The sequence below is a fragment of the Sminthopsis crassicaudata genome, chromosome 5, assembly GCF_048593235.1.
Source record: "Sminthopsis crassicaudata isolate SCR6 chromosome 5, ASM4859323v1, whole genome shotgun sequence".
Classification (NCBI taxonomy): domain Eukaryota; kingdom Metazoa; phylum Chordata; class Mammalia; order Dasyuromorphia; family Dasyuridae; genus Sminthopsis; species Sminthopsis crassicaudata.
In genome coordinates, this window is record NC_133621.1 from 33,052,756 (window position 1) to 33,077,724 (window position 24,969).

The following is a 24,969-nucleotide window of genomic DNA, read 5'->3' on the forward strand; positions in this document are numbered from 1 at the left end:
CTTTTTCCAGTCCCTCACTAATAATTATAATTCAGAAATTCTGTCTCTCCAACAAGACACATTAAGTAACAACTGCATCTCATTTTAAGACAAGTGAAGTTGGAAGTTTGGGGATTCTGATGTCAGCTTCCTCTTCTGAAACCTGGTGTGGGGTGATCATTGGCAAGTCTGTTAACTTCTCAGTGCTAGTTTCAAAGAAATTACTATTGCTACAGTCCAGTCCTCGTCCCTGCACAAGAATATTCTGAATCACCACAAACCTCCTAAAAATTTGTATATATTTTACAAAATGCATATTTTAAAATTAACTTTGCCAATATGATTCTTAAATTTGTTAATGTTACCATTCTGCTATAGTTACACAAATGCTTCATATGTATTAATTCACTTCTAAGTTTGTGGGAAAGAACTGCCCTGCCACAAAGAATGTTTGGAGGTGGGAGAATGGAAGTTTTGTGTGAGGCCAGTTTTCCAGTTTTGCAGCATGGGAAGTACACTGTGTAAGAAAACTGGAAAGGCAAGAAGGAGCCAGTTTATGAGGGGCTTTAAAGCTAACCCTAAGAATTTATATTTGGTCCTGGACAGGCGTCCCTAGAATTGATTGACTAGAGGAACTGACATATCAGATTTGTGCAGAAGAAGATCAAGAATTTTTGAGTTTTTTTGATCCATATTGTTTTTATGTTGCATTTATAGATGACTCCTGTTACATTACTTTATGCTTAATAAAATTGAAATTCAGTAAAACTAGTAATACAGTGACCTCCTCTAAAAGTTCATATAGTACCCTTGTAGCTATTTTTAAAAAGTATTAATAAATATCCATTTTCTCTTCATTTTCTTCCCCACTCTACTGAAAATAAATAAAAAAAGAAAAATAATTTTATCAAATATTCAATCAGAGAAAATAATTTCTCCATGCTACACTTTCAGCCACAATTCTCTAGTCACACTCAACAGAAATGATCCCTGAAAGCAGGGGTTCTCAAACTACGGCAGGCCAGATGCACCCACTGAGGACATTTATGTGGCCTGCTGGGTTATGGCAAATGGGCTAAGGGGCAGAGACAGAGTGTGAGCTTTTGTTTTTACTATAGTTCGGCCCTCCAACAGCCTGAGGGACAGTGAATTGGCCCCTATTTAAAAAGTTTGAGGACCACTGCCTGAAAGACTAGTCTTTGACAAAATAAATTCTCTTAATGACTGTACACAAATATAAATATATTATATGTTTATTTGTGTGTGTGTGTGTGTGTGTGTGTGTGTGTGTGTGTGTGTGTGTGTGTGTGTGTAGGAACATATGTATTTATATAAATGTCTCATTCTATATCCTAAATCTCTCCTCTTTAACAAAAATATATTTCATCATTAATCCTCTACAATCATGAATGTTGATTGTAGTTCTTATAGTTTTCAAAGTTATTTGATTTTTATATTGCTACTGTATAAATCTCTTGGATCTGCTCATTTTGGTCTTTAAAAGTTCATGATAATACTTAAAATTTCTCTCTCTCTCTCTCTCTCTCTCTCTCTCTCTCTCTCTCTCTCTCTCTCTCTCTCTCTCTCTCTCTCTCTCTCTTTTTTTTTTTTGCTGAGGCAGTTGGGGTTAAGTGACTTGCCCAGGGTCAAGTTTTAATTGTCTGAGACCATATTTGAACTCAGGACTGACCTGACTTCAGGGCTGGTGCTCTATCCATTGCACCACCTAGCTGCCCCCAAATTTATATTTTTATAATATTGATGTTATAAGTTTTTTTTCCTGTCTCTGCCAACTTTATTCTGTATCAGTCTAAGTAAATCTCTCCATGTCTTTTGAAATCATTTCTTTCTTAATATCTTTAGCATAGTAATACTCTAACACATTCATATGCCATCATTCAGCCAATACTGGCTTTCTGTTAGTTTCCATTTATTTTATCATCACGAGAAAAAGCTTATGTTTTTGTACTTTTTTTTTTCATTGATCTCTTTTAGGTAACAGAAACTTTTTGATTTGATGAAGTCACTAAGAGACTCCTAGAAAATCACTTAATCTCTGTTTGCTTTAATCCATGGAGAAGGACATGGTAAACCACTCTAATAATAATTTTCTGCCAAGAAAGCTCTGTGGATGGTGGTCTAGTGTTTGGTCCACAGGCTCATGAAGAGTTGGACACAACTAAATGTCTGAAGGTGATAATTTGGAACATTTTTACACAGTGTTAAAATGAATTAAAACATGAAATGCTTTTCATAAAGCACACTTTGTTCAGTCATGTCCAACTCTAAATTACTCCTTTTTTTTTTTTTTTTTTTTTCCTGAGGAAATTGGGGTTAAGTGATTTGCCCCAGGGTCACACAGCTAGGAAGTATTAAGTGTCTGAGGTCAGATTTGAATTCAGATCCTCCTGACTTCAGAGTTGGTACTCTATTCACTGTGCCACCTAACTGCCTCCTGTTCATTACTTCTCTTGGAGTTTTCTTGGTAAAGCTACTGTATTGATTTGCTGTCTTCTCTCCAGTTTATTTTACAGATGGGGAAACTGAAGCAAACAGGTGAAGTGACTTGCTGTTGATCACCCAGCTAGTCATAAATTAGGCTAGATTTCAGCTGAAGATGATTCTTCCTTACTCCAGAATCAGGCTCTATCCATTGTGCCATCTAGCTGTCTCATACACTTTATAGAGCACACTCAAGCTCTATAAATGCTAGCTGTTTTTGTTACTTTTATTATTTTTGGCTATATTGCTACAGCGCAAACTATATGGCTAGAACTTTCCATATTCTTTACATCGTTCATCCGTTGGGGAAATTTTCTTATAAATCTAAATAAATTTCTTATATATCTTGGAAATTAAATCTTTATCAGAGAAAATTTTTCTTCAGAGATTTATTAGAGATGATTAGTTTAATGGTTGAAAGATAGAATTTAGTGGGGAGAGACTTGTGGCAGTTGACCAATCAGGAGACTATTGCAGCAGATCCAAGTATGAAATGATGAGAAGGTGCTATAGGGTACTATGCCAAAGGACATAAGGGGTCATGGAAGAAGTTGAGAAAATAGAATAAAAGGGGCATGAGAGAGGGAGGATTTAAAGATGACTCCTAAATTGGGTACATGGGAGAGTGTTCTCCCACCTCTAGCTATTGGACATGTAAGATGGATATTCTCTCTATATATTTGTAGATATAGATAGATATCTTAAACTCAGTATATCCAAAAACTGAACTCATTTTCTTTCCACCCAAACCATCCTTTTTAAAAAAACATTTTGTTGTTATTGTTTTGTTTGTTTATTTACCAATTATTTTTGAGAAACCATAACTTTTTTTTCTAAACCATCTCCTTCCTCTTCCTGACATTTCTATTTCTCTTGTATGAACCACCATGATCTATCCAGTGTGCCGCGTTCTTAACCTTGATTTTATACTCAAGTCTTCATTCTCACCACATAAGTCCTTCCAGATTTGAAATATTTCCATTCGTACATTCATGTTTACTCACACAAGTACCTACTAAGTTTTCATTTTCATCACTTCTCACATAGATTATTGTAATAAGCTCCTAGTTGAGTTTCTTGCTTCATCTCAGAATTAGTTTGCAACATTCTTTTTATTTACTTAGTTTATATGTATTTATTGACTTTATATATTTATTCTCTATATAACTCGTACGTTCTTGTCTCTCCTATTAGAAGTTAACATCTTGGCAAGTAACAATTGCTCATTCTCTGTATTACTATCCAGAGCATCTTGCACTTGAGGTGTTATTCTCACATGGTTGTTAATTGTTGATTATCAATGGAATATTTTGTAAATATAATTTTATGGACACTGCTTATGCTTATGTAATTTTCTCCCTTTTTATCTTCTGTGATTCTTATCATTTTTTTCTCTCATGAGTCTCTCAGGCTTTACACCTGGAGCACCTCTTCTTTCCTCAGAGGTAATAGAGAAGTCTATTCAATCTTGCTATTGGCTTATTCTTGTTTGCTTATATTTTTGTATCCCAGTACTTAACACAGTACCTGGCACATAGGAAGCAAGCACTTAACAAATGCTCTTTCATTCATTAATTCTTGCAATTATTTGTCTGGCCCATATATTTTTACAGACATGAATGATCTCCATTATGTCTCTTAGTTTATCATGAATTATTGTTGGTAATGTGAATTGGGCTCCTTATGCAACTTTCTGGTTTTGGTTATTTATAATTTTGATTCCTATGAAATATTGGTATTTTGTGAGTATAGTTATATATAATATTATTGGGAGAACTTTTTTATTAGTGAAACTTCCTCCTCTTCTTCCCTTTCTCTTTTTACAGTACCTAGCATATTGTATATCATTGAAAGGATTTTGTAGTTTGCAAAATGTAATTTGTCCAGTTATTTTCCTACTCAGTAATAATAATTATTATTATTAGCATTAATATAGTGCTACCAGTAGGCCAGGGGTACTTTGCAGGTGTCATCTCATAGCAGGTGCTGTTATTATCATCCCCATTTTATAGTTGAGAAAACTTAGATACAAATAGATTAAATCATTTGTCCAAGGTCATGTGGCTGGATTTGAGTTGATGTCACCAGGGCTCCAGTCTCAGCTCTCTATTCCCTATGCCACCTGGGTGTGGGCTAGTAACTCTCAGCTCTGTGTCCAGCTCATCCATGTGCATGTGACATAAGATATGCTAACTCAATATAGTTCATGTCTTCATCTAAGCAGTTCATTAAACTTTTCATATGCTTTTCTCTATTCTTTGTGTTCATCTTTCCTTACAGCAAGTTAGATCACATTTATATACTACATTTTATTTAGCTGCTCCTTGGTTGATGGGCATCTATTTTATTTCCTGTTTTTTAATTTTAAAAAAGTCTAGTAAAATGTGCATGATTATGTATAGCAGTTGTTTTAAATCTGTAATATATATTATAATAAGAATTTAAAACATATTTATATCACATATATACATATAAACTTCAGAAGAAACATACATACCCATCATCTTCTTTTAATGAGACACTGTTACCTTTTCTGTCTTTTTGCTCTTTGCATGAATATCACTGCAGAGGCAAGAGGTTTGAAGAGTGGGGACATATATTTAGAGCAAAATGTTAAAGATAAATTTGACAGATATTGGCACAGTAAGAAAATGAAGAATTTTTATTCGGTTCCCAAACATATATTAAATATCTTTTGTGTTTAACACTATTTTAGATATTGAGCATAGAACCTGTGCTGAAAAAAGTACAGTCTAACACAGGTTAGGGGTATGATGTTATCAAAAAAATAAAAAATAAAAATTATATATATAGTCTTTGCTGAGTGTGTTATTAATCTTTCATCTATTTCAGATAGGAATCCTCCTTGCATTTTTAAAGAAAAATAATAATAACTTGAAGATTTGAGGAGGTCAGTAATCCAGAATAGCTTTTCAGATTTGCTTGAAATTATGTTCAGATTTTAGAAATTTCCAAATATGCAAATAAGACATGGTTATTGTGATCAATATTCTGATAATGAAAGAAAAAACTTCCCTAAACTGAGACATGTAAGATACAGAACCTCAATTTCACCCTTCCCCTCCTTAGTTCTATAAGAACTAATGAGCAGTGAAATTGACTATCAGTTTCACCTCTTTTTTCTTGTACTGCTGCTCGTCCTCTGCAGTTGCCGCTAAACAAAAGAAAATAGTCTGTTATCTTATAGTAGGTTGGCAAGGAAAGAATAAGAAACTTGTGTGAATAGAAATGAGAAAAACCATCATGGCTAAAGTTGGATTTTGGGAGGGTCAGTATTATAGCTTATCCCTTCTATAGAGAAATCTTCCTATTAAGTATGACACAGCTGTCATTTTTAAAAGTCCTTATTTCATCTTAATTTCTTGACCATGCCTATTTTATGTTCTATCATTAGTATTGCTATATATTGGAGAATCATTTGATCTCTGTAGTTGGAAGGTCCTTAGAAAACATTAAATGCAGCCCTTTGGCCTTTTGTTAATAAATATTTTTTGTCAAAATACAAAATGTACTTACTTTATCATAGAAAAATATTCAGTGAAATATTTAAAACTAATGGGAAATAATTTTGTCTTAGTTAGGTACTCCATTTATTCAAATGACCAGGGATCACATTTTCAGAATTGAACTTATGATTATCTTTAAAACCTCTCACTTTTTTTTAAAAGTCTTATATTATTAAACAATTCCAGATAATGAGGTATAACTTGAACCTGGGGAAAATTTATGTCTAAGACTAAAAAAAAAAATCAAAAGTTGTTTCATTTAAAAGTTTAGAAAAATAGAAAATGCCTCTTTTTTTTGTCCTAATTTACAAGCAATATTCCTTAAAATAGTGTATATAACTCACAAAAGCAGTAGGAAGCTTTTGACCTATTTATATTACTGAGGGGAAAATGCCTTGGGATGCCTCAGTTTTCCTCTGCATCAGCTGTCAACTAGCTTGATTTTAGGCAGGTAACCAAGTTTTTAGGCCTCAGATTCTTTACCTATAAATTGAGGGAGTTGAGCTGGAAGATTTCTAACTCAGTAGTATATTTGACCTTTTGTTAGTAATGATTTTGTCAAATTTCTTTGAATATGTTTTTATTTTCTTTATGTTATAACTTTTAAAAAATTTATATGTTAATCTAATTTCTAATTGAAGTTGCTGATTAAAGTGAATTATGTACCAGTAGGGGTACTAAAACCTTGACGTTATTTTAATCTGATAACGAATGGGTTTAAGTTCATGTTCTTTCAGTTGTTGGCAACAAATCTAAACCTGTGTTTTTTGGATTTATGAGGATAAGTCCTGCTTTGGCAATCTTGTAGATCCTCAAGAGAATAGTTAAACAGTGATTAATCATTGTTTCTTCACTGAGTGTGCAGAAAAGAATGGGAAAGCTGCATTTCACACTTCTGAAGCAATTAATCCCCATGATCTTAGCCAGGTTTGTCTTGTAGATAAGTCGGGATACAAAACTGTACCTAATTTATCAATGTATGCATGCCATAAAGTATAAAACACACAATTTATTTCATATCATTTATAGTCAAATGTAAAAAAAGAGTGACTTTGCCATATCCAAGAGTGTTTCTTACATTACCTTCATATAAACTAAGTACCAGAGATTACAATGGGATTCCTGTTTATTGTGCACATCTGGTGCAGTCACTATGCATTTTCTCATTCACTTGCTGGCATTTTTAGTGATTGTGGCATAAATCACCTTGCTAATCAGAAACATAAGTGACGGGAAGTCATCTCCTTTTTTTGAACAATGGGAAAAAACATATGGCTTCTTAGACAGGACTTGGCTGTTATACTATTTATGTGGCATTATATTCTGTATTTAGAATTTCATATTAATTGCAATGGTTTGATTGAAAGCATTAGGCACCCAATGTTTATGGTCAAAGTATTTATTTTGATCTGCTTTTATAATATCTACCTTGTTTAGCTTGCATAGTTGACCTAGAAAAAATAAAAAGCAATGTTGTTTGTCTTATAATCTGAATTTCTGTATATTTTTTGTATTAGGATTTTAAAATTAGAAATTCTTTTATAAATTTTTCCTAATCATAAAGAATAGATAGGTAGCTTTATAGATACATGATATACTATTTCTGAATGACAAATGTAGTTTGAAATTAAATTATGGCTGTCTTTTAAAAAACACTCTAGGCTACTGTAAAAATTACTGTCTTAATGTGCCAAAATAATTTATGATAGCTTAATTTTTCAGGGTAGAGGAGGTAGTTATATTTTAAGATGTGCTATATATTCATAGAATTGTTTTTGATTAGTTTGAACCACCTGTGTACGTATTGCAATTAAAAAATAAAGATAAACAAAAGCTCTTTTTTGAAACTTTTTTCCCTCACTAAAAATAAATGTTACTAATAGGCTGTCCTCAGTGAGTTTATTGCCATTTGTTGGAATGTTATTGCAGGTGTAAATAGTCTGTATTTCTCAAACAGGTAATTTTTTTATACTGGTGATTCCCAGTTTTTGCAGTTGTGATCACTTATCATAGTGGAATTTTCACTACCTTCCATTTCCCTCCTGTAGAATTTCCTTTCTACTGCCTATCTTATTTTTACTCTGCTCATTTTATTTTCATAATTTAAGATATCCTGCACTTTACAGCTTATTAAACTTATTTTTCAACAAACATCATTTAGCTACCCCAAATGAGTTTGTGATCTGGATCTTGGTACTACAAAATTTCACAGATGGCAATTGGTTATCATTGAGGAATTGTAGAGAAAGGCAGAATGAGTATATTATTAGAAATTGGTACCATGAACAAATGGGCCTCAGTTTCCTTCTTGGGAAAATGAAGGGGATTGGACTAGCTAATCTTTAAAATCTACATTTGTCTTTCAAAAAAGAAGAAAGTAGATTCTTGAGATCCACCAATGATCTATTTTAAAATAGATAGTTAGGTAATGCTACAAGGACAGAGAAATAATCAGTAGAGCAAGTTCATTGACATTGAGAAAGTTACTGGATCGAAGCTATCCCTGACACTTGTGTCTGTCTTTATAGTATAGGAATAACTTGTATTTATCTCTTTTAATTACAGGAATCTATCACAGTATAAATTCCATGACCATTCATTGCTAAATGAATAACTGAGTGTATTAAAAGGTTTTGTTAGCAGGGCACAAGCTTAGGCCGGTCCTAAAAAGCTAGGAAGGCTGATAAGGCTTAAAAGAATCCTTAGGTACACTATCTGAGGACCAATTTAGCCATGTTCTTTAGAGCTTTCTACCAGATTGTGTGGCACTCAATACGTTAATTTAGGGTCAGTTTCTAGTCATATTCCATTCCCCCCAGGTGCTCTAACTTATAGAGCTGTTGTAATTTACATTCGTATTAAGTATTACCACCTACGTCCGTCGATGTAAAGCAGAGGACCTTAGAGTAGTCTCATTTGAAATAACTTTGGTTAGTCAGGGAAATTATGCGTCATAGCGTACCTGCTTTTTAGCAAAGATATTTGAATGAGAATTTCTCATGATATTCTTATGGATAAGATGTATAAAAGTAGAATATGATTATGTGGCTGTGGAAATAAAACCCCACAGATTGACTGAAGTGGAATAACTCAGAAATGAACTCATTTTTAATCAACATTTTTATTGTTAGGGTATATAATGAATATAAATGTAATGGAATACTGTTTTGATGTAAGAAATAATACCTGTCAGTGTCCTATCAGATTTCTCAAATAGTTGATGAAAAGATTCACCCTGCTCCACATAAAATGGCATCTTCAGTAATCCCTGCCCTGATGCCCCAATGGTAATACTTCTAAAAAATTTCTAATCTTTTATTTTCAACTTAAATGGAAAGTGAAGGATAAGGAGAAAAGAGACCCTTTGTTCTTTGAATCACATTATGGTTTATATCTTAGCTTATAGTAATTAGCTACTGCCTAATGTTTTTATTGATTATATAAAATAGATAAAATCATAATTACATATTTCCAATATTTCTCATAGATCTTTGGGAAAAAATCTATGAAAATATCTACGAGGGTTTATTTTCTCTACTGACAAAGATTAATTCTGTAACTTCTGTATTCCATTAAGGGGAAAAAACTGTTTTGGTTACTCAAATAATTTTGAATATATTACAAAATAGTCTTTTTAATATGTAGCTGTTTATGTAGAATCTTTGTAATCTTATTAATTTTCTTAGTTTAACTTTAATGCTAGTTTAGCAGTCATGCCAATTAAACTGTCATTTTCTATTAAAGAAGTTAAACGTGAGTTGTTCCGAATCTTGGTTTTTATTAAGATGGAGGAAACTTTCCATTAGTGCAAAAGTATTTCAAAGTATACTGAATCATTCCAAAATATATTGAAAGTTAATCAGGGAGCTAACTCATTTCAACATGGCAGAGAAAAAATTGTTTAAAGGAGAGATAGCTGATTCATTCCTGCCTCCCCTTTCCCCCTCCCCCCATTCAACTTTATTCCTTTTCTTTGGAAATTGTTTTGCTACTTCAGAGTTATAAAATATTAATGGAATTGCATTCTTGGTCTTTGTATTCTAAAGTAGAATGTTTATTATTTTAAGTTCTTTTTTATTCTTATTAGAATTGTATAATATCTAATGTGAACAGAGTACTGATTGTCTTTTTAAAAGCAATTTCTTTGAAGACTTTCACTTTTTCTTAAATAACTGTTTTATTGTTCTTTTAGCCAATATTGTCACACTTAAAAATATCACAAAGGCTAAGCTTTGGGTTTATTGTGTTTTAAGGATTTATAAACTAAAATAAGTGCTCTTTGCTTTGGTCATGAGTTGTTTTGAGTAATCTAAAAAGAAAATATCACATACAAGCCTATTTTTAGTCAAAATAACAATAGTAGAAGTAGCTTAACTATAGGCTAAACAACAAAACAGTTTTCTAATTGTGTTCCCTTAGTCCATTGTAAAGAAGTTTAAGAGAATTTGTCAAAACAAGAAAAAAGTGTTTAAAGATACACATTCAAAAAAGTGAAATCTTGATTGATAAGCTTTTTGCTCTGTGATGTCAATTTTTACATATATATGCTGTACATTGAGAGTTGGAATTACATCATAGATGCAAAGTTGGAGAGGATCTAGTCCAACTCTTCAATTTTGTATATGAAGAAACTGACCCTGAAAAATTAAGTCTTTTCCTAAGATTTCACTAATGGTGTCATAGGCAAGATTTGAACTTTGATTTTCTGACTACAGAGCCAGACCTTTATTTAATTAAAATTTACTATTGTATTACCTCAGATAATTTGTTCATTATAAACTATACTGTAATCATTTATATAAATCAATTTAAAAGTTTGTTCAGTATGCTGAATCATTCATTTCTTCTTAAAATAGCTATTATCCAAGTAAATTCCATAAGATACACAAGTCCCAATTAGTACAAATAACAAATTTGATGAAGCAGTTTTATCATTTGAATTTGTAGCATTTAAAATTATAAGTGTGTGTGTCTCTCTGTGTGTGTATAAACTATGATAATTGGTTCTAGCCCAATGGAAATAGTAAAACAATTTATTGTAAGTTTTTCTGTTTATTGATATTATATAATAAAGCAAGCAGAGAGAAAAAATTATTCAAGCTTATTAAAAATTACAGAGTAGTTGTAGAAAGCAGAGTTTAAAGAAAAAAAAATCCTGAATAACAAAATTTAAGAAAAAAATCCTGAATATTAAGCCTAGTTATATCTACACTATCATTTTGTAGATTAAATTCAAACTAAAATATTTTTGCTTTAAATCTTCATACTTAGACTGGTAGTAAATAGACTTTATCTACATTTTAGCAAATTTGCATTGTTCACATTTTCATACAGTGAGCCAAGTGTGGTTGAATGACCAAGGTTATTAGCTAAAATCAGTAATGCTTCAAATGTGATATTGTTTATCCATACAATATTTTTCAACAGCTGAACTAACATAACTTGAAAATTAGTCTGTCAAAACAACTCTAGTTATTCATGCATTCTTATTATACCACCAAAAAACTAGAAGTGATTAATGTTCATTGCCTCTCAGAGCACCAAGAGTTCAAGACCAATAAACCATCATTGGTTTTAATTTAAAATCCCTTTCTGTGTTACCTCCCAATGGAAGTAATGTTCTACAAAACAGAATGTTTAGTTGTCGTTTCTTAATCTACAGTGGATTCTCAAACCAACCAATGATTATGGTAAAAGTTTTTCTTTTACTGACTAAAGTCAACTTGAAGCATTTGTGTCTGAAAACCTACTCTGCTAAGAGAATGCGTTTTTGATGGCAAAAAGATCAGGCCATTGCTAAAAAGTTCTCTCATTCTTATCATTTTATATTCCCTGTCAGGTTTACAAACCACAAGAAGCAAAACTTTTTTTTTCCCATTGGTCTGTTTTAAAATTATTATGACCATACCATTTGTTTACATTAGATTCTTTTTTTTAGTAGTTGTTTTTCATGTGAAATATTCTTCCTTTTGTCCATTTTGTTAAGGACAGTTGTTGGTGATATGGCATCAAGCAGCACATCACATTCACAGACTAAGTGTACACTGAAAATATAAGTCTTTGTTAATTGTGTTAATCATTTTATAATTCATATTGAATTGAATTTTTGCATTATTTGAGCTTTTGACATTTTGTTGAATAGAGATTTAAAATTTAAATTAAAAAAGTGAACAGTCCATTTTGGGCAGAACACAACTCATTGTGACAAAAATGGATGGCAATGGCAGAGTGTCAGTAAGCAAGCAATCATTTACCAAGTGCTTCCTATGTATGAGGCACTGTGCTAAGTTCAAGTAATACAAAAAAGGGCTTAAGAAAAATTCCTATTTTCACTATAAGCTCTGCCTGATCCTACCTGGCTAAAAGGATTCCTTTGTGAGTCTAGGCATGAACAATTAGCCTGTGAACCAATCTAGTCTTATTTGCCAAGGCTTTTCACCCATTTGGCTAAAGCATAATGAACTTGGAAAGGGGGAGTAGAGGAGCTAAAGAACTCTCAAAATCCATAACTCCCAGAATAATTGTAATCTGTTTTTGAGCAACCACCTCAATCAATGCAAGCTCTTATTTTTAAATTATTGAAATAGTCTATAGCTGGCGGATAGTTTGCCAAGGAAATATAATAATGCATGGCATGTAGTCACACTTATTTTATATAGATCAGTACACATTTGCTAAAAAGTTAAGATGTATAAGGCTCTTTTATGAGGTTTTGAAGATTCAAATACATGAACAGAGCCTACAGATAAGACAGAAGTAGAGAAGGGGTTAGCATCTCAGTATAGTTTTTTATACATAGTGTGTGTGTGTGTGTGTGTGTGTGTGTGTGTGTAATTGATTGAAAATGAATACTACATAATTAATACTATAATTTAGGTATTGACTTCATGAAAGGCAAGAATATTACATAATATTGGAAAGTAAAATTGGAGCTGGATTATGAGGTCCTAGAAAGATGAGTTTATATTTTATGCTGGAGGCAATAGGGAGATATTTGAAGATTTTTTCAGGAGAGAAATACTGATATTTATGATTTAAGATGATTTTCCTAAATGATTATAGATTATTTGCCATCTTATATAGAAGATATATTGGAATGGATAGAAATGGAAGTAGAAACTAATTTAATTAGAAGGTTGCTGCAGTAATGTAGGCCAGAATTGATGTAGGATGACTATGATGACTGCCATTTGGTTGCTAGATGGGAACAGCATGCTGAACTTTGTGGATTTAGAGTCACAAGGTAGGCTTGCTGGTATTGTGAGAAATTAAGGAAAAGGACCCTTCTGAAGTGATGACCTCAAGTAACCAGAGAGTTTAATGGAATGTAAATTAGTATGATGGTTAATCATATAAGCTATTGCTCCTGTGGCCTGTGTATTGAGACGCATAGTTTTTAAGGTAAGGTGTTAATAGTTCTTCCTCATCTCCTTTTGACAAAGGAGAATTGACTTGCCCCAAAACTCATACTATTAAATATATGAATTACCATTGAATTCAGGTCTTAACTCCTGAGCCACCCCTTTTCCCTTTAATCCACTTTACCTTTCATAAAACATATAGTGAAAGATTTTAATAGTAAGAATCTTTTTAGGAGGCAAATTTAGAAAATGTTATTTTTGTTAACCCAATTTTCATATATTGATTTTAACATAGTCTTAAAGTTTTGAACTTTATTATTAACTTGATTGCTTTTATATTACTAAATTCCAACCCCAAAGATAACATGTTTACATTATTGAATACTATCCAAATTAATTTCAGCAAATGTGCAATAGTTTTTCTAACGTATTCGCACCATGAATTGAATAAGAAGTTTTTCTATTACTATCCATTAATCAATGTAAGTAAGGTATAAAATTTCAAAACTTGCAGAACTAGAAAGTAATTTATCATTGTTCTTGATATACTACTTTATTTATACAGTTGTATAAAATTAGAAATATCAAAGAGTATTAGTTTAAGACCAACCTTCTCTTAGGTCATTGAATATAATTCAGAAAACACAATAAAAACAAACTGGCTTGGAAATTACATTATCATTTTTATTTTTATGTTTTGAGAATCATAGTGGTATCTCCTTAGAAAGGTATTTGAAGCTATATGACTAACTTTAAACAATACAAACCTGAAACTGATAGAGAGCTGAACGATGACCTGGTTCCCCTTTCTTTTTTCCTCTCATTAATATTGTAGATATATCCGAAGATTCATTAAATTAAATAAAGGAGGAAGTTTGTATGTATTGGGAAAAGAACATTGGATTTAGAGAGAGGCACCCTAACTTTCACTTACTATTTATGTTACCATAGGTACTTAAGTCACTTAGCCTCTCAGGCAATGAGATAGATGGTCCTGTGATCCTAATCATATCTATCAATAAACTTCATCAGACAGTAGAAGACTTCATTACTACTTTACTGTATCCACTGTTTGACTTGTTATTACATCTGTTTCTATCTGTAGATGTGCTGTGTTTTGTTTTTAACAACTTCATTGATTCAACCCAATTAAGTGCTTGGCTGGAATTAAAGAAAAAGTCAAGATTTTCAAATAGGTAAGATTAAGTAATTATATTAGACTTATGGAGCTTTCTGCTCAATAAATTTTTCCTGCATTTGCTGGTTCTTTATGATCTAGTCCTTTAGGGGACTTCCAAAATCTAGCTTCCAATCCTAAGTATTAAAATTGGCCTAGAATGAAGAATACATACATTGAACTGAAAAATATGAAATTTTTTTGTGGACTATTCTGGGCCAGAGACTCTTCCAGGATAGATAAGCTCAAATGCTGAATTGTGTTTCCCTCTTTTTTTTATTTCAAGTTGGTTAATAGTTTTATAAAGCTTTGATAGGAGATGCATTTAATCTTTTCCTTTTGGGAAGTTTTAATTGAAGAGTTTTAATACCATCGAAATATAATGATTAAAACCAATAGGAATTTCTCAGTTTTAGAACAAATGAATAGTGAATATATTCAGAGGCATCACTTAAATTATTTTATATTAATTTACATGTATTTTGTACAGGGATACAATAGAAATAGATAAAATGAATATAAATATATTAAACCTCTCAACTCAAGTACTGGATTTAGAAGAGATGACTTTTTCTATCTATGTACATTTATATGAACGGTCATCATAGGGAACTCTGATAAGAAAGCTCTCTCCCAAAACAGATTATAGCTCATTTATAATTTAGTAGATTATTCTAGTTTCTTAATTACTAATATCCATGACCCACTCTCAAGCTTCATCCTTCTTATCTACCTGCAGCTTTTGAGAGTAGTTATTGTCCCTTTATCATAAAGTTTTCTTCTTTATCTTCCCTTTGCTGCTGTTCTCTCATCATTCTCCTGCCAGTCTGATGAGTCTGGCATTTCCTTTGTCTCTTCATCCTCCAAGGCTTATCTATGCTCTTGTCTTTGCTTTGTGTACTTTTATCCCATAATGGTCCTACCAGTAACAAAGTCAGCTTTCCTCTACATGCTGTTGAGATGTCCACATCTCGTTATCCAGTCCTAATTCTTCTTACTCCTTTCTGGTATTTACAACATTAGACATTCTCTCTCTCTCCCTTCATCCTTTCCTTCCTCTCCCTCTCTCTCTCCCTCTCTCTCCTTCCCTCCCTCCCTCTTTCCCTCCTCTTCTCCTTGTCTTTCCCTCCCTCCCTCTCCTTTTCTCTGTCTCTTTCTCGCTTTCTTCCCCTCCCCCTTTTGTCCCCTCCACTAGTATTTTCCCTGTTCTAAAAAAGAAAAAAACCCAGCAATCCTCTTCACTTAATCTGTACTTGAGAAGATTGCCTGCAATAGCTCCTTCTGCGGTTTTCTCCTCATTTCTTCCCTCTTTGCACCAGGGCTCTGGCTTCTTTAAAGATCTCCTCCAGATCTGAGAGCCCATTCTGCCCCCCTTTCCTGGCTGAAGCCTCTGTCTCTGTTGCTCCCCACCTGTCAGATGGGTGCTGTCTTCCTCAGCAGATTTCCCTGCCCTGGGCAGCCCTCCCTAGGTGGAACTCCATCAAACTCCCTGGCCAGCCTAGCTTCTCCATCTTGAAGTCCTGGAGGCGCTTAAGCTGAACAGTTTTCTTCTTCTCCACCTTCTCTGGCGAGTGACATTGGGTGTGGCTTCGGACGGGTCCCCCACTAGGGAGAGACTGAGACAGATTGGCATTGGTAGTAATCTACACAGAGATGGTAATTGAGTCCAGAAACTGAAGAGACCAGCCGGGGATCAGAGTAGAGAATGGGGGAGAGGAGAAAGGATCAAAAGGGCGAGCTTTTAGGCTCCTCTGATCTTTGCAGACTGATGGTAAAACACTGAAGGGGCTGGAAAGGATTAGTCGGCAAGACTAGAGGAGGAACTGCAGTCAGTAATGTGGAAGCACACACCTCTCCATTCCTCTCAGATCCTGATCTAAGCTGAGTAACAAAGTTATTGGAGCATTGTATTCATTGTGTGGGGCTAAGGGTGGTATAGTGAGAAAAATGTAATCATGTGAAATTTTTATATTTTGTAGTCAGTTATTTTTTAGTTTCTTTGGGTTATCCATAAGTTCTCTTTTCCATTTTTGTGTTTATGCACAAGGTACTTCACATAGTGCCACGTATGTAGTAGCTGATTAATGAATGCTAATTGAAAATGGAGAGCTCCCTTGTTTGACAGATAAGGAAGAAGAGGCATGGAAAGGTTTAAATGACTTACTAATGTCATACAGATATTAAATGGCAAAACTAGAATTCTGAATCAGTGCTCTTCCCACTGTAGCACAACACCTCATGTGTAAGCAGTAATGGTAGAGAGAGAGTTTAGGTCCCAATGGGCTATTCCTCCCATATCTTGGATGGTGCAAAAGAGAAGCCCATTGATACTTTTGGGAAAGAATTGGGGCGGGGGAGGGGTCAGAAGAAGAATTCTTATTTAGTTTAAGTTCAGTCTTAGTCTGGCTTTGTCATTTCATTGTAAAATTTATGAATTCTGAGAACATATTGTATATTCATATGTAGTTACAAAATAAAATTCAAATGATTTTTTTAGTGATCTATTGTGGTATGCCTATTCATTAACTCAAAATCATTAATAGTTTATTCTTTTACAAGGTTGGTTTAAAAATATGGGCTTGTTTTCTTCTCCCTACCCCACTTCCAGTTCTCCCATTGCCTTTGTGTCCCATTTGGGTTGAACTCAAATAGATTTTATATATGTTTATCATAAATATATGTTACTCACATTGGAAGCAGGAATAACATTGTAGCATATTTAGGACAAAAGAAGGGACATTGCCATGTTTGCAGTGGACGGATAGGAAATAGGAAGTCACCTCATCTCCTACAGCTCAGGACCCAAATTCTCACCCGCACCTCCCAATCTACCTGTACTAATCTAGTCTGCATTGATTCCCTTGGTGCTTTGCATATTTAGAAATGTCTGCATGGGTCTCTCCCACCAAATGTAACATCCTTGCAAGTAAGGATTATTTCTTTCCTTGTATGTGTGTCCCTGAGACTAGCACAGCGCTGGAAGTAGGTAGGCACTCATCAGATACTTGCTGATTGAGTGATTCTTAAGCAGAGCTTGGATTTAGGTCTTAGAAAAAGGCATTTACAAAATCTGTGACGCTATCATATGCAGTAACTTAAAAAAAAAAGTTTTTTCTTTAAAGTCTGAGTTATTTAGATAACTGTGATTATGCCTGAGACAACAGTACAGTAGCACATGGTTCAAATCAATGCAAAGCACAATTCTATGTGATAGGCTTCATGATGAGCAAAACAAATCTTGGAGTTTTTTTTTTGTTTGTTTGTTTTGTTTTTTTTTGTTTTTTTTCTTTTTTTCCGAGTAGACATTTATGGAAATCTCTCTCTCTCTCTCTCTCTCTCTCTCTCTCTCTCTCTCTCACACACACACACACACACACACACACACACACACACATTGCTATGAAACAGAAAAAAAATAAACAATTTTTCACATCTTTATTAAAATGCACATTCTGTTGGGCTAGTGCCTGTGGTGCTTATGGAAGAAAGAGATCAACCTGATAGGTTTTGTTTGGTTGTATCATTTCTCCGATTTAAAGAGGCAGCTTATTGCTGGTAGACTTACTGCTATTTCACATATAATTTGTTGTCTAGTGATTCAGTTTTAAGTGATTCTTCTGTATTGGTACCATTTTCTTCTGCTTTTAAAATTTTAAGATAAAATTTAAGTGGTACCTGCAGATTCACTTTGAAGGTGCCATCAGTCTACATTAGTCTTTCCTGTTACAGTGTGAACTCGAGAGCAAGGACTGTTTTTGCCTTTCTTTGTATCTCTATGGCTTAGTCCAGTGTCTGATCCATAGTAGATGCTTCATAAATGTTTGTTGACTGAATGAAGAAATGTAAGCCTGCATAGCAAATGCATTGCTTTTCCTCTTGATTTTGATTCAATGGTTTTAATTACATTTGTACAGACCACCAAAACTTCCATCTCTAAGTCCCTTTTATTTATGAATTTCTTTTGGTCATGTAATGATTTCTGTTTAGCTTATCAAATCTAGGTGTTTTTCACGCATTTATATCCAGTTGTACTTATTATTGCCCAAAGCATGGAAAGCTAAAGTCTGTAAGTAATTTATTTTCAGTGTGTAGTATAAACTGCTGTGCTGTATATACATTTTATATTTATGTCAGGAAAGGGTTGCAAAGGGGTGCTTTAAAACCACCTTTTCAGCTCTAAATAGCTATTGTGTACATATGGTAAGGTACTGCTGCTTAACAATTAGTAACTGCTTTGATGAAACTAAATTACATGTTTAAGTTCCCATCAGGAAGTCGCTTCACATATCTGTATTAATGTATTCAAGGCTCGAGAAGGAAAGTTAATTTTCCAGCTTAAATATTTAATTCAAGCTTAAAATTTAGTCTGTAATTAGAGCTCCCAAATGGCAGGAACATGGAGTATTTGTCCATTTTAATTAGATTGTTGTTTACCTATTAATTATATATCATATCTTGTCATATAGTTTTGATGGTAACAGATGGTGCTAGGAGTTAGTAAGGGTTTGAACAAAATAAGATTCCACATGATTTATTAAGTTGCACTTTATTAGTGAGTGGTCTGCTTTAGTCAGGTTATTCTAAATAAGAACTTTAAGCATTTCACTAATTTTAGTAATTATTCTTCTGGGGTAGTAGGAAATACTTCTAAAAAAATCTGAAATTAATGATTTTATGTTTTGAAAGAAAATAGGTTTCTTTTTAGATTTTTATTTTCCAGCACTTCATAGTGGTAAATTATATAATAAATTTTGAGGATGAGTCGATTTAACTAATAATTTAAATGGACAATTGGACTTGGATTAAAATGGGTAAAATATTGATACAGAAGACAATTCATATCAAGCATCATTTCAGTGATACTTGTGTGTATATACACATATGTAATGACTAATTATTTCAAAATTGTCTTTATGTTACATTATTTTAGAGACAACATGGTAAGAACATAACTAGAGGAATTATGACAATAAGAAAGTGAGACCTTTTTAATGGAAATAATATAGATAAATGCACCCAATTTGATATAAAATATATACATTTCTATAAATCGGGGTTGTAAAAATCCTTATTTTCCATTTACTCGAATTATAGCTTGAAGAATGCTTTCATCTTCTTTTGAAGATTAATCTTCGGTTGATGGTATCTCGATACTGTAGCTTGATGTTTCATGGCTTCCAATTCTCATAAGCATTTAGAGATTGGTAAGCAAACAGTTCTTTGTGAATCTGCTCACTTATCCTGAGCAAAATCTTTTCCAACATGAAGAATCCTTTTTGCTGGGAAATCAGTAACCATTTAATTGATCTATTTAAAAAATTGGGACAATCTTGAAATATTTTTGTGTTGAAATGCCTAAGCTCTGTGAAGGTATTATAGTTTAAAATGTACAATATTTTGAAAAGTATTACTCTTAACATGACATTCAAAAATTATTTTCTTATTGTTTCATCAATCCTAGAGAATTATGTCTAATATTGCTCCTATGTCTAGTATTGTTTTCTTTGTTCATACTATTTTTAGGTAGCTTATTTATTCAAGAATATTAACTTTTTTTTTCCTCTGACCTATAGGTGATTTTTTAAGCCACTCCCCCCCCCAAAAAAAAGTTTGAGACAGTCAATAATAATAATAAATTCCTTTTCAATTTTGTTAAAAAATTTTAACCTTGTGAAGTATGCAGTATAAGTATTACTAGCCCCAATTTACAGATAAATAAGTCAAATACGAGCCCAATATCACCTATCTGGTAGATGTTAGAGCCAGAAGATTATTTCACTAACTTAAGAGAAACCGAACTAATACATGCAAAGTTCATGGACTCACCTTTTTTATTTTTTTAAGCAAAAATCTGAATATGACATCAAAAATAATTGTTATTAGTTAATAGATATAAAATTATTAACATAATATTTATATGTCTTGTCCTCCTAACAATATTGTGATTTTAAGACATGGTTGTCTTATGTACACACAGTAGAATTTGAGAAGTTTAGTACTTTTTGAAGCTATTATACATACCCAGAACTTAATTTGCAATTTCATAGTTTTATGATAGAAAAAGAGAGAGAGTTTATTGAAATGTCTGGTCCATAAGAAATAGTTAACAATGTTTTTTTTTTCCCCTCAGGCAATTGGGGTTAAGTGACTTGACTATGGTCACATAGCTAGGAAGTTTAACAATGCTTCTTGACTTAGATTTGATTATATTTTATCTTTGTCTTATAATGCATAAATTTTTACTTTTTTGCTGCCCTAGTGTGCCTACTATTTTTATCACAGAGATTTTTATCATGGTACATGTGTTCTGTATAGATAGTTCAGGAGTTATATTATTTATATAATATTTATAGGATCTATGTATGATGTAGAGCAGAGGTGGCAAGCACACTTGGGCTCATTACTCCTAACCGCATTCCAAAAGAACCAGATTAAAATATAATTGGGAACTTTTTAAAAAGACACAGTAGAATATAGATATTATTAATATGTATTTTTCTAAGTAAATAAGTGCCTCATGGTAATCCTTTGTATATGGTTTAATATTCCTTGTTTCTATTTGAGTTTGATACCATTGCAGTGGATCGCATTCTATGCAAATTGGTATTATTTATCACCAGGTGACTGTGGCACAGAAGCAGTTTAATCTGATCAGTAAAGAATATTAATTGATTTGTGCTTTTTTATGTTTTTTTTTAATCAGTGAGATTATTACCTTATTGCCTTTCAAAAAGCATTTTCTTAAAAGTCAAAGCTCAAATAGTATTCTATAATATGGAATAGTAGTTTTCAAAGCATGGGCCAAAAACCAAAGTGAGATCTCCAAGACTCTTTCAAAGGTATCCTTGAGGTAAAAAAAGATTTTCACAATTAACACTAAGACATTTCAATTTCTAATATGACAAATATCAGTAAACTTAACCCACATAAAGTAAAGCACTTTGGAAATGGTCATTTTTGAGAGTATCTTGAGATAAAACAAAGAATGTTATGTTTTATTCTTATTGCCTGGGAATCCTTTAATAAGGAAGAATAGCAAAGGATGAGACTGGTTAAGAATACAGTTTGTGTGATGAGCACTCTTGCTCTTTTATGAAAATAGGAAACTGTGTATTTTATTCTTTTGGCACAGTTCATCAAATATGAACTGTACTAGCCTGAATCTAAAAATAGGTAGAAGATAAATTGAAAAGCATCAATTCACCTTTGTTTTATAGAATTTTTCAAAACAAGTCATAAGATACAACTGAGACATTATTTATGAAGAAATGCTTGAGGGGGAAAAAAAAAACTTGATTAAAAAAGAATTTAGAGCTTGATTTCTTTTTCCATAGCAAATAGAAAGTCATAGAAAAAATATTGCTTCTTTTAACCAATATTCTGTAATCTAATGTAATTATTCACTTAAATTTCATTAATAACAGATAAACAGTATATTTTGGCGATGGATTTTTGTTAAGGAAACTTTGTCCTATTGGGTTTTTCCTTCGTCACTGTGGGAAAATTTTATAGCTAAAACATCACTTCTAATTTTATTTGAAGTGCTGATCATGAGCTTATTTTACCTTTTTGAGGAAAATCACTGAACCAAAAACAAAAGAAGAACATAGTAGCTAGCTGTGTTTTGGGAAGTAATTTATTATTTTTCTTAATATTACCTATTTATATCAATATAATTTCAAAAGTAATACAGGACAAGGAATTGATTAGACCAGTGATTTCTTTGCTATAAGGAACTTCAAGTGAGCAGCTTCATCTAGCAGAGTTAAGGTCATTATCTTTTCTGCATCTTAGTCTTTAGTTATCTACAGCTGAGATATTAAGTGATATACTGACAGTTCATAAAAACAGTGCCTTGTGATTATATGTAATATTTCAAATCACTAATCTTTATTTTGCCAGTAGTCAGCAAACATTTATTAAGTGCCTTCTAAGTACCTGGCATTGTTTGATGTGCTAGGAATACCCCCCCAAAAAAAAAGGAAATTTAAAATGTAATAGAAACAGATTAGATACAAAGGACAAAAAAGGGTACATCTATAGCAATCTAATCTTTGACAAACCCAAAGATACCAACATTAGGGATAAAAATTCATTATTTGGAAAAAACTGTTGGGAAAACTGGAAATTAGTATGGCAGAAATTAGATATGGATCCACACTTAACACCATATACCAAGATAAGATCAAAATGGGTCCATGATTTAGGCATAAAGAATGAGATCATAAATAGATTAGAGGAACAGAGGATAGTCTACCTCTCAGACCTGTGGAGGAGGAAGGAATTTATGACCAGAGGAGAACTAGAGATCATTTTTGATCACAAAATAGAAGATTTCGATTACATCAAACTAAAAAGTTTCTGTACAAATAATACTAATGCAAACAAGATTAGAAGGGAAGTAACAAATTGGGAAAATATTTTTACAGTTAAAGGTTCTGATAAAGGTCTCATTTCCAAAATATACAGAGAATTGACTTTAATTTATAAGAAACCGAACCATTCTCCATTTGATAAATGGTCAAAGGATATGAACAGACAATTCTCAGATGAAGAAATTGAAACTATATCCACTCACATGAAAGAGTGTTCCAAATCACTACTGATCAGAGAAATGCAAATTAAGACCACTCTGAGATACCACTACACACCTGTCAGATTGGCTAAGATGACAGGAACAAATAATGATGAATGTTGGAGGGGATGTGGGGAAACTGGGACACTAATACATTGCTGGTGGAGTTGTGAAAGAATCCAGCCATTCTGGAGAGCAATCTGGAACTATGCCCAAAAAGTTATCAAACTGTGCATACACTTTGACCCAGCATTGCTGTTATTGGGCTTATATCCCAAAGAAGTACTGAGGAGCGGAAAGGGACCTGTATGTGCCAAAATGTTTGTGGCAGCTCTTTTTGTTGTAGCTAGAAACTGGAAGTTGAATGGATGTCCATCAGTTGGAGAATGGTTGGGTAAATTGTGGTATATGAAGGTTATGGAATATTATTGCTCTGTAAGAAATGACCAGTAGGAGGAATACAGAGAGGCTTGGAGAGACTTACATCAACTGATGCTGAGTGAAATGAATAGAACCAGAAGATTGCTGTACACTTCAATACTGTATGAGGATGTATTCTGATGGAAGTGGAAATCTTCAACATAAAGAAGAGCCAACTCACTTCCAGTTGATCAATGATGGACAGAGGTAGATACACCCAGAGAAGGAACACTGGGAAGTGAATGTAAATTGTTAGCACTAATATCTGTCTGCCCAGGTTACATGTACCTTCGGAATCTAATGCTTATTGTGCAACAAGAAAATGGTATTTACACACATATATTGTATCTAGGTTATATTGTAACACAAGTAAAATGTATCGGATTGCCTGTCATCGGGGGGAGGGAGTAGAGGGAGGGGGGGGATAATTTGGAAAAATGAATACAAGGGATAATATTATAAAAAAAATATAATAAAAAATTATTTAAAAAATAAAAATAAAAATAAAAGGGAAAAAATGTAATAGGAAAAGATAGGATACAAATGAAAGCTTTGAATGGGGGGAGAGGACTGTTGAGAAATGTACTTTCACCTTATCAGAGCCTTTTTTTTTTTTTTTTTTTTTTTTTTGCCACTTTCTCAAAATAAGCAAACAAAAGCTCAAATGTCATGCTATTACATAGAATAGCAGTTTCCAAAATGTGTTCCAAAAACCTCTTGAGAGTTACAAGAGGCTACCCAGTATGTGAGTGTGACTTTCCTGGAGTCCAAACCAAGCAGAGTTATTGATGGAAAATGGAGAGTTATAGAGTGTTCTGAGTTCTATACAAAGTAAGGAGGAGTTTGGTGGGCAACCTTTCAGTCAGAAAGAAGTGTTAACTGAGAATGTTGAGAAGGTTTTAAGTATCAAAGCTATAACATAATGAAATTTGAGGTGATATACTTCTCTTGGATGCAGTAGGAGGTTCCTGCAGCCTACACCAAGTAGTAGGATGGATATTGTTGAAGATGATGTTTTGCCTAATCTGTCTTTTTTTTCTTTAAGGATTATTTGAAAAATATATTTAAGAATTATATTGATTGCCAAATATAGACTAAGAATTTCAGACTTGTAGTTTTTTCTTTATTTTTGGTATTTTCTGCGTGTGAAAATGCTACACCTTGGGTATTATCAGCACTTACTGATTGTAGGCCACCAAACACATTTATATGAACATAAAAATATTCATAAGTATTAGATTATGCCATCATTATTTTCTTTTCAGTGGGAATGGGGTTTAAAATTGTTTTAAGCTTTTTATTTTCAAAATACATGCATAGTTTTTCAACATTCAACCTTGCAAAATTTTATGTGCCAAATTTTTTCCCTCCCTTCCCCTTCTCTCCTCACCTAGATAGCAAGCAATATAATATATGTTAAACATATGC

General features: G+C 32.9%; 1 protein-coding gene across 1 annotated transcript in view; it reads left to right on the top strand.

The window, feature by feature from the left end:
• The window catches only part of TBC1D5 (TBC1 domain family member 5), a 578,427-nt gene that overhangs the window by 168,409 nt on the left and 385,049 nt on the right, over positions 1 to 24,969 (top strand). The window contains exon 6 of the mRNA XM_074269720.1: positions 14,475 to 14,565. The gene's annotated coding sequence lies outside the window, so the exon portion shown is untranslated. The remainder of the gene's footprint in view (positions 1 to 14,474; positions 14,566 to 24,969) is intronic.